Below are 16,957 nucleotides of genomic sequence, written 5' to 3'. Positions count from 1 at the left end.
GCTTTAGGGGAGCTCAGTGAATGGAGCGGCTGAAGCTTGCTGCCTACGCGTCTTGTTGACGAGATGCGTTATTAGTAGCGGCGTGCTTTCGTCTTCTTGGCTTTTCTGTCCTTTCAATCAGGACAAATCAAAGATAGAGATCAACTTGTAGATCAATGCCGTCTACCTGCTTTTAATTCTATCTGTTTCTCTTCTTGCTAGTGTGAGTTGCTGCTGAAACGCTGGACAGTGCAATAGAGCGCGAGGAGCGGAGAAGAGCTGCCGAGATGCGATTTTTTGGGGGTGGGATATGCTATCTGTGTTCGACTTGATGGATATGTCTTTTGATGGCTTGAGAAGATAAAGACAGACGTGGAAGTAAAAAATAAATAAATAAGGGGAATAAAACAGAAAAAAAACAACCGATTTTTCCAGCAAATTATCGGTTGCTATGTCCTGATTGTGGAAATAGTATCATGTAGAAATGAATCGACGACATTGGAATGGGACCTGCAGAGTGTGCACTATGGAAAATGGAAATTGAATTTGGGTTTCGTGAGATGAGCTCTCGGATTTTCGAGTGAGGAAAAAAATGAAGGAAGAAATCGGAGGATATGTTCAAAAAAAGCTCTGCATGACACCAGCGTTTTCCTCGCATTGCTCCAAAGAATATCTCTATTCCTACAGACTTTACAGGTTAGAAAGTGGGAAAAAGAAAATGCATTTCCGCACTGGGCTGTGATTAGAAATCTAATCAGATTCTGCTGGCTGAAGTGTGCTGGAAATAATCATCATAATAATCATAAAGTATAGGAGAAAACAATTCGGCCCGAAAATACTAGAGCAAGATGGTTTGGAATTTACGGATTTCAATAAGGAGACCAGAATGAGATACCGGGGCAAAAATCTCACAATCGGATATGGTCGACATCAAGTAAAGCTTTCCTTCTTTTTCGTGTTTTGAGTAAGACAGGAGCTTTGACAAAGCTTGGGATTAAAAATAAAAAATAATAAAAAATCAAGAAAATGAGCTAGTGGAAAACTGGATAAAATATATTTATACGTAATTTATATTTATTTAGATAGCAGCTACATGGTTTAAGTGCCATTTGCAAAGTATTCATACCTGGATCTGGAGTAAAAGTTTATGCTTTGCTTGGAATGGGAAGAAAAAAAAAAAACAACAAAATGAAATCTGAAAACTTCTGCTCCGTGGATTTTTCTAATCTGGAAAGCGCCTGGATGTTCACTTGGATTCGGCGAAATTGATTGAAATTTTAGATGGATTTTCGTTGCAATTGTCAGGGGGAATGTTGAAGCAGACACCGCGGATATCTCATGGTGATTTGCCTCTTAAACCTGCGAGAAAGGAAAGGAAAGAAAAGTGAGTTTGGTAGGTGGGCTTTCTTGTTTTTCACCTCTTTTTTTGTGTCGTTTTATCTGCAGGGTTTTTCCTGATGTTGATCGTTGAACTTTTTGGGCTTATTTTGTTAATTGGTGGCTCATTTCAAGCGTGTTTTGATTTAGGGGGGCATTAATAGGATTAGAGTCGTGTATAAAATGCGAGCTGTGTTGCTTTGCTTTGCATTTATGTGGGATCTAAAGAGAGACCCCTTTTAACGGTCAAGATAATAAATAAATAAATAAATAATTAAATAAAAAATAAATAAATAAATGAATTCTAGCTTTCGGGTGGCTGGATACCAGGGAAGATTATAACAACTGCCGCAGGACAGACGATTCGCAGAATAAATTACGCATGTCGCTTTATGACTTGAATGTGGTCGCTTCTCGTGGAGGTTTTTCTGGTAACTGCCATTGACCTAGTAGCTTATAAATGCAGGCAGTGGGTTAGATTTGTTTTCCTCTCTCTGGTTTTACATTACCTGTCCTGTGGCTCATGTGATTTTTTTTTTATTATTTTTAATTTCAGTACTTGTGGAGACCTCCACGCAAATGCCTATTTCCAGGTGTACAACCAGGTTGTCCTAGAAATTATAATATTGGTCAGAATGCTCGTGGAAATGAAATCCGAATTAATGATGCAAATACGGATGTTTTTTAGCGCATCGATTTCTTAAATGCATTTGATTTTACAGGAGGTGGCTGTCTTATGCCAGGACTCGACTATTTATAACCCTGCTGTCAGCTCGTCACGTTATGTCGTGCGCCTCCGAAGCGGCACTCGCATTCGACGAGATCCGCACGCTGCGCACCTTTATTCAGAAACGGTGTAACGGTGGTATCCTTTTCAAACCAAAGAAAAGAAAGAAAGAATGAAAGACAGAAAAAGAAAGAAAGAAAGAATGAAATAGCCTCCCGCACAAGTTCCAGCTCTTTCTGGTTTTATATTGTATACTCTCCGATCTGTGTTCTCGTCCCCGCGTTTTACCTCTGCACAGAATTAAAGTTCATGCTTTGGAATTAACGGGCGATCAACACAGACGACATACACAAGAAAAGTAAAGCCGTCGGTGAATAATACGAGCCAGGCTTTGAGTTTGAGACAGCAGTGACCGCCGCAAAATCCTTCATCTGTCGGTATGTCTTTCTGTCTGTCAGCCTCCTTCTATGCGACGACCCGTCACGGTGCCCACATACAACAGTAGGTTATTGTGCCCAACTTGCCTAGTTTGACATAAATCATTCCGGACCGGCCTCCCTCTCACCAACCTACACAAAGTGTGACATTGTTCGCCGTCCATCCACTCATTCAGCCTCCTGAGGCTGTTCGAGGTATGGTTTAAATACAAATGGCTCCAGGGTTTCTTTATTGATCCTACAGGAAGACCGACGTGCCACCTCTTTTACGAATTTGGAAGACGCCGTATCGGCCCGTTTGACTGTGTGCAGAAATGACCAACCGATGTCATCATTCGTCAAAGGTCCACACCGGGTGGGAAGTAAAAGAACAGCAGGAATCCGTAAATGGTGCATTGTAGGTCACCTGTGTGTCACTACAGAAAGGGTTTAACGGAACAACTCAGAACAAATCCCGAAAGATTCTTCTACCTGCCCCTTCACTCCCACCTTGACAAATGAAGGAGCACATGGGGAAAAATGTCCACTCAGTACGGGCAAGGCAAAGAAATGTTGAAAACGAGGCTTCAAATGTTGAGAAAGATGGCAAGAAGTGAGATAAGGGGGCCTTGAAAATGTACATCGGCAGCAGGTTGAAGAAAGTGTTTAGGATAAAATACATGGAAGGTTATCAATAAATTAAATTACAATATACTGTCCGTTATATAGTGCCTTTCACATCTATCTATCTATCTATCTATCTATCTATCTATCTATCTATCTATCTATCTATCTATCTATCTATTATATAGTGCCTTTCATATCTATCTATCTATCTATCTATCTATCTATCTATCTATCTATCTATCTATCTATCTATCTATCTATCATATAGTGCCCTTCACATCTATCTATCTATAATAGATAGATAGATATGAAAGGCACTATATAATAGATAGGTAGATAGATAGGTAGATAAATGAAAGGCACTATATAATAGATAGATGTGAAAGGCACTATATGATAGATAGATAGATAGATAGATGTGAAAGGCACTATATGATAGATAGATAGATAGATAGATAGATAGATAGATAGATGTGAAAGGCACTATATGATAGATAGATAGATAGATAGATAGATAGATAGATGTGAAAGGCACTATCTATCTATCATATAGTGCCTTTCACATCTATCTATCTATCTATAATAGATAGATAGATATGAAAGGCACTATATAATAGATAGATGAAAGGCACTATATAATAGATAGATAGATAGATGTGAAAGGCACTATATGATAGATACATAGATAGATAGATAGATGTGAAAGGCACTATATCTATCTATCTATCTATCTATCTATCTATCTATCTATCTATCTATCTATCTATCTATCTATCTATAATAGATAGATAGATATGAAAGGCACTATATAATAGATAGATGAAAGGCACTATATGATAGATAGATAGAGAGATAGATAGATAGATATAGTGCCTTTCATATCTATCTATCTCTCTATCTATCATATAGTGCCTTTCACATCTATCTATCTATCTATCTATCTATCTATCTATCTATCTATCTATCTATCTATCTATCTATCTATCTATCTATCTATCTATCTATCTATCTATCTATCTATGCAAACAGAGGGATATCCCAAAAGTAAAACCTCCCTTTCTTTCCCCGATATATATATATATATATATTTTTTTTTTTTTCTTTTTCTTTTTAATAACATTTATTCTGTTTATTTTTTCTGACGTGTGGGTTGCATTTACAATTCTCTCACAACATTTGGTGGAAGTTCGAATCTGAGACCCCATGCTACGACTTGCAATGGAGGAAATGAACTCCAGTATATCCAGTAAGCTATGTGATAAGGATGCCCGTCATCTCACTGACTTACTCCTTGTAGCTGGCAGATGCACATCACAGATATCTTTATATATCACATTAATAATCTTATTCAGAACACTTTTTAAAATAAATTCTGAATCATTTTTCAGAGCACACAATGATGTGTTTGAAGAAATGTTTCTAAAAGGCTCGATTTAACAGAAGAGTAGGTGTTGTTGTTTTTTTTTTTGGTATTTAAGTCTTTCTAGTTGGCCGTTGCGCAGTTCGTGGCTCCTCACACTCTGTGGATGTGTCGCTGAGCTGAGACCCCATAACTGTGTTTTTGTGAAAGGCTCTAATCTGTGACAGTCTGTGCATTTGTGCCGTATGTTGTAGAACATTTCTATTTTCCTGCACAGAATGCCAGTTTGTCACAGACCTTCACACCTGCACAGTTCCAACATGACCAGTGGCCCAACAGCATATTTTTGTTCAATACATTGAATTATTTGACCATCATTCATAATAACGGTCTTGCTTCAATTGTATTTTTTTTTGTTTTGGTTATGTTTTGAACAAATTTGCATGAAACATGAGATTAAGTGTATTCAGAAAATTAGTGTCTGGATGTGTAAAATGATGAAGTCATGACTGATGGGTTGTGGGCAAAATAAACCTCCCCAGATGAAAACTGGTTAACTGTTAAGTGAAAATGGCTTTGTGTCACAGTCCAAAGATACACTTGTCAAGTCTGCAGGCAATTCTAAATTGTGTGTGTGTCCTGTGATAGACTGGCATACCACTCTGGAATGATACAGGCAGCATGGCGCAGTGGGTAGGATCTGAGAGGGTGGGTTCATGTCCTGCTACTAACACGGTGTGAGTTACTTCACCTGCCTGTGGTCACATTGGGAAACAAAACAAATGCAAAAAATTGTATCTCAAACGTTAGAAGTCACCTTGGATAAAGACATAAACCTAATAATAATAATAATAATAATAATAATAACAATATTAATACATATGTCTAATGCTGAAAGAAAAGGCTGCTGCTTCAGAAATAGATGAGTTAGATGTGTGTGTGTGAAGAACTAGAATAGAAAGAGGGCGCTGCTAATGTAATCAGTAGACGTTAGTGTGCAGGCTCACCATAAAATACAAGCACAGCCACACCGGGGTCTGTTGGTCCATCTATAGCCTTATATATAGCGCCTTTCCTGTCTCTCTCTTAAATATACTGCCCTTCATTTCTTCCTATCTATTATATAGTGCCTTTCATTTAAACCTCTCTAACATTCATTATTGCTGTCACTTTGCACAGGTTATCCCTCGTGACCTTTGAATGGATGTGTCATCTCCATTATCCCCAGTGGCAGACCTTGGCCATTTGTCCAATTAAAACCAATGACACCAGCTGGCACTCCAATTCATTTAGGGTATCCGCATTGGGGCTGGATGGCCACTTGACTTAGACATTTCAGTCGGCCTTTTTTCTTAATGACCATGGCCCCTAGAGGCTTATGTTCAATGGAATTTATTGCAGCTTGGAAATTAATTTTTTGTTTGTTTGTTTGTTTGTTTCTGTCTTGGCAATTGCCATTTTATTTTAATCATCATCTTGTGTTTCCAGTGTCTAGTAAAACAGGTATGTATGTATGTATGTATGTATATCTATATCTATATCTATATCTATCTATCTATATATATATATATAATATATATATATATATATAAATCAGAACAAATCAAGTCAGACATAAAATACAGTATATACACATACTGAAATTACACATGCATATATACACACACATACAAGCTCACACACACACAGTATATATACTCTATGTGCATGTCACTTGTAATACACATACAGTATAGCATACATTTTATTGATTTTTTACCTTGTACTGTAACTATTTGAAATGAAATATTGCCCTGGTCATAGAAAAGAAAGTGCACAACATTCCAATGCATTGAATTATATAGCGTCCCCCTGTTAACGTGTTATATTGTGCCTTTCATATCTGCTTATCTACACTGTGTGGATGTACCATATGTGTTAATAAGATAAAGTGTATCATACGTAAAGTTTAATTCACTCTAGGATAAGATTTACAATAACATGTAAAAAAGCCTAATTTGTTTAGTCATGATTTGAGCTTTCATATTAAAAATGTCCAAAATGCATTTATATATAAATATAAACCCACACACACACACACAGATACACTAATTGACCACATGAACCGATATACATGTCCTAAAATAAAATGCAAAGAAATAACACTTGATTATGAATTCTGAACATATACGTGTGTACCATGTCCTAAGGGCCTATCAATATGTGGGCTTTTGGGGACCCTGCTTTAGGACAGGCAAACAGACATTAGTATTTTATATATACTGTATATACAAGTATATATATATAATATTATATATATGTGTGTTTATATATATATATATGTACATATATACATATATACTGTATATTTACAGTACTAATATATATGTACTGTATGTGTATACATACACACAAACACACACACACACACATATACAGTATATATATATATATATAATATACATACAAAGTATTTTAAAGGTTTTTTATATAACTGCTAAAATCACAACAAATCAAGTTAGATAGAAAAAAAAAATATATATATATTATATTTTCTATGTTCATGTCACTTGTAATAAACAAAATACTAATATATATACAGTATTTATATAAATGTAATTTATGCATATATAAATACAAAGTATATACACACACTTATATATATATACACACACATACTGTATATATATATATATATATATATATATATATATATATATATATATATATATATATATATATAGGGCGGCACGGTGGCGCAGTGGGTAGCGCTGCTGCCTCGCAGTTGGGAGATCTGGGGACCTGGGTTCGCTTCCCGGGTCCGCCCTGCGTGGAGTTTGCATGTTCTCCCCGTGTCTACGTGGGTTTCCTCCGGGCGCTCCGGTTTCCTCCCACAGTCCAAAGACGTGCAGGTTAGGTGGATTGGCGATTCTAAATTGGCCCTAGTGTGTGCTTGGTGTGTGGGTGTGTTTGTGTGTGTCCTGCGGTGGGTTGGCACCCTGCCCAGGATTGGTTCCTGCCTTGTGCCCTGTGTTGGCTGGGATTGGCTCCAGCAGACCCCCGTGACCCTGTGTTCGGATTCAGCGGGTTGGAAAATGGATGGATGGATGGATGGATATATATATATATATATATAAAAAAGCTTTAAAATACATTGTATGTATATATACATAAACATTAGTGTTTTGTTTATTACAAGTGACATGTACATAGAGTATATATATATATATATATATATATATATATATATATATATATATAATGTGTATATATATATATATATATATATATATATATATATATATATATATATATATATATGTGTATATATATATATATATATATATGTGTATATATATATATATGTGTGTATATATACTCTATGTACATGTCACTTGTAATAAACAAAACACTAATGTTTATGTATATATACATACAATGTATTTTAAAGCTTTTTTTATATAACTGCTAAAATCAGAACAAATGAAGTTAGACATAAAATATAGTATATATATGTATAACACATCAAATTATACACACACACACACTATATATATATATATATATATATATATATATATATATATATATATATATATATATATATATAAATATATTCTGTGTGCGTGTCACTTGTAATAAACTAAACACTAATGTACTGTATACAGTATTCTCACAATTTTCATTTAAAAATTCTCCCTGCAACAACCAGAACAATGCTGCCTGTGATATAATTGCCCCTTATAAATAAAAGCAATTAAATTAATAACAGTACGTTTAATTTCTTCTACCACCTAAAGCAGCTATTTGGCAAAGACGGTGAAAAAACGGGATTCTTTTAAACAGGTTGGAACCGCTGCTTAGCAGAGAGGAATTAATGTCGACTCTCGCCTCATTCACATCCTCGTCACATTTTAAACAAACTGAAACAAGGCAAGAATGGAGCCGAGACACAGAGACGGAAGAATCACGGTGCATTAATTCAGATTGCAGCCTTGCTTTAGATCACATGGCGAATGAATCAGTGCCACTGAAAGTCCTGCTTCAAATAATGAGGCAAACGTGTGAAAAAGAACTAAATTGTGAAGCAGTGTGTCATGAAATATACAGGAAGAAGGCAGCAGTATGTTCAGATGGAGATGTGAAATCATCCAGCAATCCTTCAGGAAGAAAAAAAAAATCAAGTATGTTTAGGAAGAATACGTGCTGCGGCATCAGTGCAAACCAATACAATTAGGAAGCCTGATGGGAGCCATGCATTATAAAAAGAACCCAGACTGAATTATTATTGTGAAAAACCCAAGCTGTGTGCTGCAGTGATTTACAGAGCATTTCTTAGATGAATATGGCTGGCTTTGTGTATATTTACATAATTTAGTGTTCATCTCAAGACCAACTGAAACTTCACATTGACTCCTTAACATCAACCCTGATGCCAAAGATGGGACTTATTGTCCTGACGCACTTCATACACATACACTCCTTTGATGTCTGAAGTGCACACAGCATTGACCTCACAATTTTCAGGTCTCCATGATAATATAGGAGATTTGCATTTAATTTTATCATAATAAATACAAACAGTGGACATTCATTTCTATCTATCTATCTATCTATCTATCTATCTATCTATCTATCTATCTATCTATCTATCTATCTATCTATCTATCTATCTATCTATCTATCTATCTATCTATCTATCTATCTATCTATCTATCTATCTATCACAGTGTATAGTGCCTTTCATATCTGTCTGTCTATCTATCACACAGTTCACTTTATTAATTATTTGGCTGATGCCTTTATCCAACTTAGAACAGTTTTTCCTCAGAGCCCCAAGATTAGCTCTCGTATTGTCTTACTTTAGTCCTTTTTTAGAAAATGCCTTATTTATAATAATTTTAGATACTCTATTTTATCTTCTTGCATTGTTTCTGGTTTAAAATCTTATTTTTCAGTATAATGTTAAATATGATGGAATCTGTTTTAGTTTTGCACTTTTCATGCTGAACAGCAGGGGGCAGTTTTTTTTTTTTTTAATCCCCTGCTTGGTTGATGGTTTTCAGTTGCAAAATGTATAACAGGTTTTCAATATATGATTTAATATTAAAGTAAGATATGTTTCAGCACTTTCGAATGGGTTTTAGTGTTTTTATTTATAATATTTATTTATAGTTTTAGTGATTAAATGTGGATGTGTTCTAAACACCTTAAATAAGATATTATTTGTGGGACTATGTGTGCCAGTGCCTGTCCTCCGGGGCGTTCTTTCCCTGAATATAAACCCTTATTTGAGAGTTACAATTGAGTTCATTTCATTTTGTTTTTCCAAAAAATTGTAATACAGGCATATGAAGTGAGTTGCTCATGCCTCACTCGCCCACCCCCGGGTTTGGTTTACCGGATATACATTTTAAAGAGTTTGTTAGTTTCATGGGAATTGTTACATATGCATTATTTTCACTTTTACTTTAATAAAACTTTTGTAAAACAATAGTAACCGGCCCTGGGCATGGTTACATCTCTTTCTCGGTTGATGTATAACACTGCTTGCCTTGTGAAGGGGGGGCGGCTGAACGCACGCTAAGGAGATGCCGTCAGATCATCTGCTGTCTTTCATGCTGCTGGTGAGCTGCGTGTTTTGCTTGTCACTTTTCGTTATTTTAAGAGCTGGGAGCAAGTTAGACTGTCTCTCGCGGGACTTCAAATTGTATGTATATACATACGAGGGACATTCAGAAAGTTTCTGCACTTTTCGGTAACTCTATTTATTAAGAATTTCAACAACAAATGACATCACTTTTCTACATAGTCACATTCCTTTGTGATGCATTGTACCAACTTTTTAATGCCCAATTACTACTCCTCCCACCTTCACTGTTTCCAACGAAAATAGGAAAGTGCGGAAACTTTTTGAACATCCCTCATATATATATATATATATATATATATATATATATATATATATATATATATATATATTGTGGGGAACAGCCTGGACACAGACAGGTAGACACGATGTTATCACCACACACACGTTTATTTATCATATTTACAGTGCACATACCCAGTGCCGAAGCACCAATCACCCCTTCAAGTTCTTGCCCACAACACAATGCCTTATTAGTCTCTGGTCCACCTCCACTCCTCTCCACCAAGCTTCGTCCTTCTTCCACCCGATTCTTGCCCCCGACTGTAGGCAGGCGGCCCGTTTTATTCACCCCGGGAAGGGCTCCAGCTGCATCCTGGGGCTCGTAGTCACACCCCTGTGATGCAACCCCTGTGGTGTCTCCAATTCTCTTCTCCCCAGCACTTCCCAGTGTGGCGGAAGTACTGAGGTCCAACAATCCCAAGGCATTGGGGCGCCCACTGGCGGTGACCATAGGCCCCTACAGGGATGAACCAGCAACCAGGGAGGACGCCCCCTCGTGTTCCGGAGGATCCACAAGGTCCTCCTGGGCGTCCTGGCCAGGCATGAACGCCCGCCGGGCACCACAATAAATATATATATATATACAGGTGCTGGTCATAAAATTCGAATATCATGACAAAGTTGATTTATTTCAGTAATTCCATTCAAAAAGTGAAACTTGTATATTAGATTCATTCATTACACACAGACTGATGTATTTCAAATGTTTATTTCTTTTAATGTTGATGATTATAACTGACAACTAATGAAAGTCCCAAATTCAGTATCTCGGAAAATTAGAATATCAATTAAGACCAATGCAAAAAAAGGATTTTTAGAAATGTTGGCCAACTGAAAGGTATGAACATGAAAAGTATGAGCGTGTACAGCACTCAATATTTAGTTGGGGCTCCTTTGGCCTGGATTACTGCAGCAATGCGGCGTGGCATGGAGTCGATCGGTCTGTGGCACTGCTCAGGTGTTATGAGATCCCATGTTGCTCTGATAGTGGCCTTCAGCTCTTCTGAATTGTTGGGTCTGGCGTATTGCATCTTCCTCTTCACAATACCCCATAGATTTTCTATGGGGTTAAGGTCAGGCGAATTTGCTGGGAAATCAAGAACAGGGATACCATGGTCCTTAAACCAGGTACTGGTAGCTTTGGCACTGTGTGCAGGTGCCAGGTCCTGTTGGAAAATGAAATCTGCATCTTCATAAAGTTCGTCAGCAGCAAGAAGCATGAAGTGCTCTAAAACTTCCTGATAGACGGCTGCATTGACCTTGGACCTCAGAAAACACAATGGACCAACACCAGCAGATGACATGGCACCCCAAACCATCACTGACTGTGGAAACTTTACACTGGACCTCACGCAACGTGGATTCTGTGCCTCTCCTCTCTTCCTCCAGACTCTGGGACCTTGATTTCCAAAGGAAATGCAAAATTTACTTTCATCAGAGAACATAACTTTGGACCACTCAGCAGCAGTCCAAAGGTGAGACGCTTCTGACGCTGTCTCTTGTTTAAGAGTGTCTTGACACAAGGAATGCGACAGCTGAAACCCATGTCTTGCATACGTCTGTGTGTGGTGGTTCTTGAAGCACTGACTCCAGCTGCAGTCCACTCTTTGTGAATCTCCCCCACATTTTTGTTTCACAATCCTCTCCAGGGTGCGGTTATCCCTATTGCTTGTCCACTTTTTTCTACCACATCTTGTCCTTCCCTTCGCCTCTCTATTAATGTGCTTGGACACAGAGCTCTGTGAACAGCCAGCCTCTTTAGCAATGACCTTTTGTGTCTTGCCCTCCTTGTGCGAGGTGTCAATGGTCGTCTTTTGGACAACTGTCAAGTCAGCAGTCTTCTCCATGATTGTGTAGCCTACAGAACTAGACTGAGAGACCATTTAAAGGCTTTTGAGTTAATTAGCTGATTAGAGTGTGGCACCAGGTGTCTTCAATATTGAACCTTTTCACGATATTCTAATTTTCCGAGATACTGAATTTGGGACTTTCATTAGTTGTCAGTTATAATCATCAACATTAAAAGAAATAAACATTTGAAATACATCAGTCTGTGTGTAATGAATGAATCTAATATACACGTTTCACTTTTTGAATGGAATTACTGAAATAAATCAACTTTGTCATGATATTCGAATTTTATGACCAGCACCTGTGTGTATATATATATGTGTGTATACACACAGCTGTCCCCCGTGGCTCCACCTGCATAGTAGTGAAACAGGACAGTAACGAGGGCCCTGCCTGGCTCCCCACTCCTGACGTCACACTTCCTCCTCCCCTCGGCCTGCAGCCTCTATTTCAGATTAGCGTGAATATATCACTCCTGCAAGTGAACTATGATTCTTAGCACAATGAGAGAAGTCGCAAAATCAACTGGAATGTCCAAGCAAATTCTAGAAAAACACCTGATCTAATTCCGTTAAGTAGTTCTCTCGTTTAAAGCGGACAGACAGACAGACATACAGACAGACATTGCATTTTATATATATATAGAGCTGTATATACTCTCTCTCTCAGACACACACACACACTCACAAAGTATTTTAAAGCTTTTTGATATAAATGCTGAAATCAGAATCAGTTGCCAGACAAAGAATACAGCATATACAGACACACACACACACACTGTATATACAGTATACTCTGTGTGTGTGTGTCACTTGTAACGCACAGAACAGTAATGTTCTGTATATTCTCACAATTTTCATTAATAAAGTCTCTCTAAAACAGCTGTCACTCAGCAGATGTCGCTGCTCTTGTTTTTCTTTCCGCCATGTTTCCTTCTTGATGAGTTTCCCTGTGACGCACACCCTTATACGTAAAAGCAATTCATTGTGGATGTTGTAATAGCAAAGCCAACCCCCCTTATAAATAGAGTCTCAACAAAGAGAGAAAGTGAAAGATGTGGGTAAGACGTTAAGTTGCATCTGACGGTGGCGGTTCTTCCATGCTAAGACCGTTTCTGGCAGGAAGAGGCGGGTCCTGATGGGCGGCTACCGGAAGTGATGTCGACGGTGGAAAAGCCGTCAATCTCCCAGTCTGCAGAGGGCGACACAGAAAAGGTGTGATTGTAGAGGAGAGGTGGAGAATTGCCATCAGCAGAGTCCTTCAGCTGTCCCTTAATGCACGTCACAACGTCTTACTCCAGTTTTCCTTTCTTACGCCATTCTGCGCAGTCGTCTGTGTTCTAGAGAGGTCGTATTTGCTCTTAATGGCAGGTATGCAGAACAGGACAGTTCATTCTGTGTGATAATTGTCCTTTCATTTTTTTCTTTTCTTTAATAATTCAAATAATTCCAATATTTTTGGGGTCCCTTTGTTGTCAGTGAGTCTTCAAAAACAATAGGCTGATGTCAGCAGCCAAAACAGGCAGGCAGCTTGTTAGACGTTTTATCCTTTTATTCCAAGGAGTGTTGCACATTTCTTTTAATTTGTTAATTGGCCTAATTAGATGGTGATAGCTGCTGGAACTCTCCTTCCTCAATTTTTTTTTTTTAAGAATTATGCATTTCAAGTTTGTTTCCTTTTTTAAATTCTTTAAATGCAGCTGACATTTTCAGATGCTAACATGATGCTAACTTGGGGGGGATAAATAAGGAAGCATAATTAGCTTTTTGTATAGGATTTAATTGTGACAGATGGTGGTATTCATGTGTGATGCACATTAAAAAAAAGAAATAAATAAATAAAACACAAAAACCAAAAAAGCGTAGAGCCTCTCCCCTCGGTGTACGAGTTCAGTGTTTATTACAATGTGGACAATTCATTCATCCCGGTGCTTAAAGGGCAAGGGAACGTATGACTGGACGTAACTCTCGATTTATTTCTTGGGTCTTTCTAAGCAAAATGTGTCATCCTGTATGCAGAGACTAGAAAGCTGCAGGTGACATGGCAGTCATCAGTTTTGCTCGCAGCTTCCCTGACTGGGACAGTATTGTATGGAAGGTCTAAGCCTTTGTCCTGACACAGACCCAAATTTAGTAAAAAGCAAAAGCGCAGGTTGGTTTCATTTTCAGGTCTTGTATGAGGGACTGTAGCTTCAGCCCCAGTTGTCTCCTGCCTGGTTCAGGACCCCATGACCCCTATTGAAATCAGTAAAAATATTGAAATTCAGAGTCGATGGTTTCATTTTGTGGATGTGCTCGCCCCCCTTGACACTCAGTGGCTAAGCGAGTTTCTCTCTCCTTGGAGGTTTCATATTGCCGATGTCCTCGCCTCGCTTATGTATTAGCGGCTTAGCGAGTTTCTCTCTCATCGTAAGTTTCATTTTATTGATGTCCTCGCCCCCCTTGTCTATCAGCGACTTAGAGAGTTTCTCTCTCCTCTGAGGTTTCGTTTTACCGATGTGCTCGCCCCCCCCTTGTGTATTAGTGGCTTAGCGAGTTTCTCTCTCCTCAGCGGTTTCATTTTACCGATGTCCTCGCCCCCCTTGACTATCAGTGGCTAAGCGAGTTTCTACCTCCTTAGAGGTTTCATATTGCCGATGTCCTCGCCTCGCTTGTGTATTAGCAGCTTAGCAAGTTTCTCTCTCATCATAAGTTTCATTTTATTGATGTCCTCACCCCCCTTGTCTGTTAGAGGCTTAGCGAGTTTCTCTCTCATCATAAATTTCATTTTACCGATGTCCTCGCCCCCCTTGTCTATTGGTGGCTTAGCGAGTTTCTCTCTCATCATAAATTTCATTTTACCGATGTCCTCACCCCCCTTGTCTATCGGTGGCTTAGCGAGTTTCTCTCTCCTCTGAGGTTTCATTTTACTGATGTCCTCTCCCCCCTTGTGTATTAGCAGCTTAGCGAGTTTCTCTCTCATTGTAAGTTTCATTTTACCATTGTTCTCGCCCCTTGTCTATCAGTGGCTTAGCGAGTTTCTCTCTCATCATAAATTTCATTTTACCGATGTCCTCGTCCCCCTTGACTATCAGTGGCTAAGCGAGTTTCTCTCTCATCATAAATTTCATTTTACCGATGTCCTCGCCCCCCTTGTCTATTGGTGGCTTAGCGAGTTTCTCTCTCATCATAAATTTCATTTTACCGATGTCCTCGCCCCCCTTGTCTATCGGTGGCTTAGCGAGTTTCTCTCTCCTCTGAGGTTTCGTTTTACCGATGTCCTCTCCCCCCTTGTGTATTAGCAGCTTAGCGAGTTTCTCTCTCATTGTAAGTTTCATTTTACCATTGTTCTCGCCCCCTTGTCTATCAGTGGCTTAGCGAGTTTCTACTCTCCTCTGAGGTTTCGTTTTACCGATGTCCTCGCTTTGCTTGTATATTAGCAGCTTAGCGAGTTTCTCTTTCCTCTGCAGTTTCATTTTACTGATGTCCTTGCTTTGCTTGTCTATCAGCGGCTTAATGAGTTTTCCTCTCCTCGGAAGTTTCGTTTTACCAATGTCCTCACCCCCCCTTGTGTATTAGCGGCTTAATGAGTTTCTCTTTCCTCAGAGGTTTCATTTTGCCAATGTCCTCGCCTCGCTTGTGTATTAGCGGCTTAGCGAGTTTGTCTTTCCTCGGCAGTTTCACTTTTGCGGCTGAGTCGATTTCTTTCAGCTTCATGCTGTAGCCTCATCCTTCTTTCTTCTTCCGACTCGTTAACTTGGGGCCGCCTTGCCGGCTCTTTGAGCTTCATGCTGTAGCCTCATCCTTCTTTCTTCTTCCGACTCGTTAACTTGGGGCCGCCTTGCCGGCTCTTTGAGCTTCATGCTGTAGCCTCGCACTTCCGGAACGGACAGACAGACACACACAATTCCATGCGTAGATATTTATATATAAGACTAGCTGTGTAAGCCCGTGCTGTAAAAACTTTTGAAATTATCAGAAAAAAAATGAAATGAAGAGTCGACAGTTTTGTTTTGCAGACGTGCTCGTCCCCCCTTGACTATCAGCGATTAAGTGAGTTTCTCTCTCCACGGAGGTTTTGTTTTACCGATGTCCTCACCCTCCTTGTCTATCAGCGGCTAAGCGGGTTTGTCTTTCCTCGGCAGTCTCACTCTGGCGACAGAGTCGATTTCTTTCAGCTTCATGCTGTATCCTCACACTTCTTTCCTTTTCCGACTCGTTAACTTGCCGGCTCTTTGAACTTCATTGCTGTAGCCTTGAACTTCCGGAACAGACAGAGAGACACACACACACTTCCATGGGTAGACGTTTATATATAAGATGCACATCTATATGTAACTATCTATGGATATATTAGTGTCCCCCCCCATAATTTTTGGTAACTTTTGTGAAGATGCACATAAGAGTCTATGGAAAAAATAACTAGGGAACACAAATTAAGGAGGATTAAATAGAGAAAGCTGAAGATTTCCATTTTGACAAGACAGAATTTTGTTTTCACTGTTCACAAATGTTGCTGATCTCCTTTTTCCTTCTTGCTTATTACGGGAGTTCTTCGTCACGGCTGATGATCGATAAATGCAATACTTTCACTTGATGATGAATTCAGAAGACGCATGTGGCATGCCCTGGGTTGATTTCCAATAGATGGGCTTATGAAGTATCAAGCTTTTATTACAAGAAAAGTTTCTGCCCACCAGTAAGATGCTCAGCAGATGATGCTACTTTTCG

General features: G+C 38.8%; 1 protein-coding gene across 2 annotated transcripts in view; it reads left to right on the top strand.

The window, feature by feature from the left end:
* Nucleotides 1-16,957, top strand: part of lrrc4ca (leucine rich repeat containing 4C, genome duplicate a) — a 419,715-nt gene that overhangs the window by 444 nt on the left and 402,314 nt on the right. Inside the window, exon 2 of one of the 2 annotated variants that reach the window (XM_028793490.2) lies at nt 202-1,372. The gene's annotated coding sequence lies outside the window, so the exon portion shown is untranslated. Of the gene's footprint in view, nt 1,373-16,957 lie in introns of both variants that reach the window. The other variant, XM_051923610.1, reaches the window with a different exon arrangement.

Source organism: Erpetoichthys calabaricus, chromosome 2, assembly GCF_900747795.2.
Source record: "Erpetoichthys calabaricus chromosome 2, fErpCal1.3, whole genome shotgun sequence".
NCBI lineage: Eukaryota > Metazoa > Chordata > Cladistia > Polypteriformes > Polypteridae > Erpetoichthys > Erpetoichthys calabaricus.
This window is presented reverse-complemented; position numbering and strand designations above follow the sequence as displayed.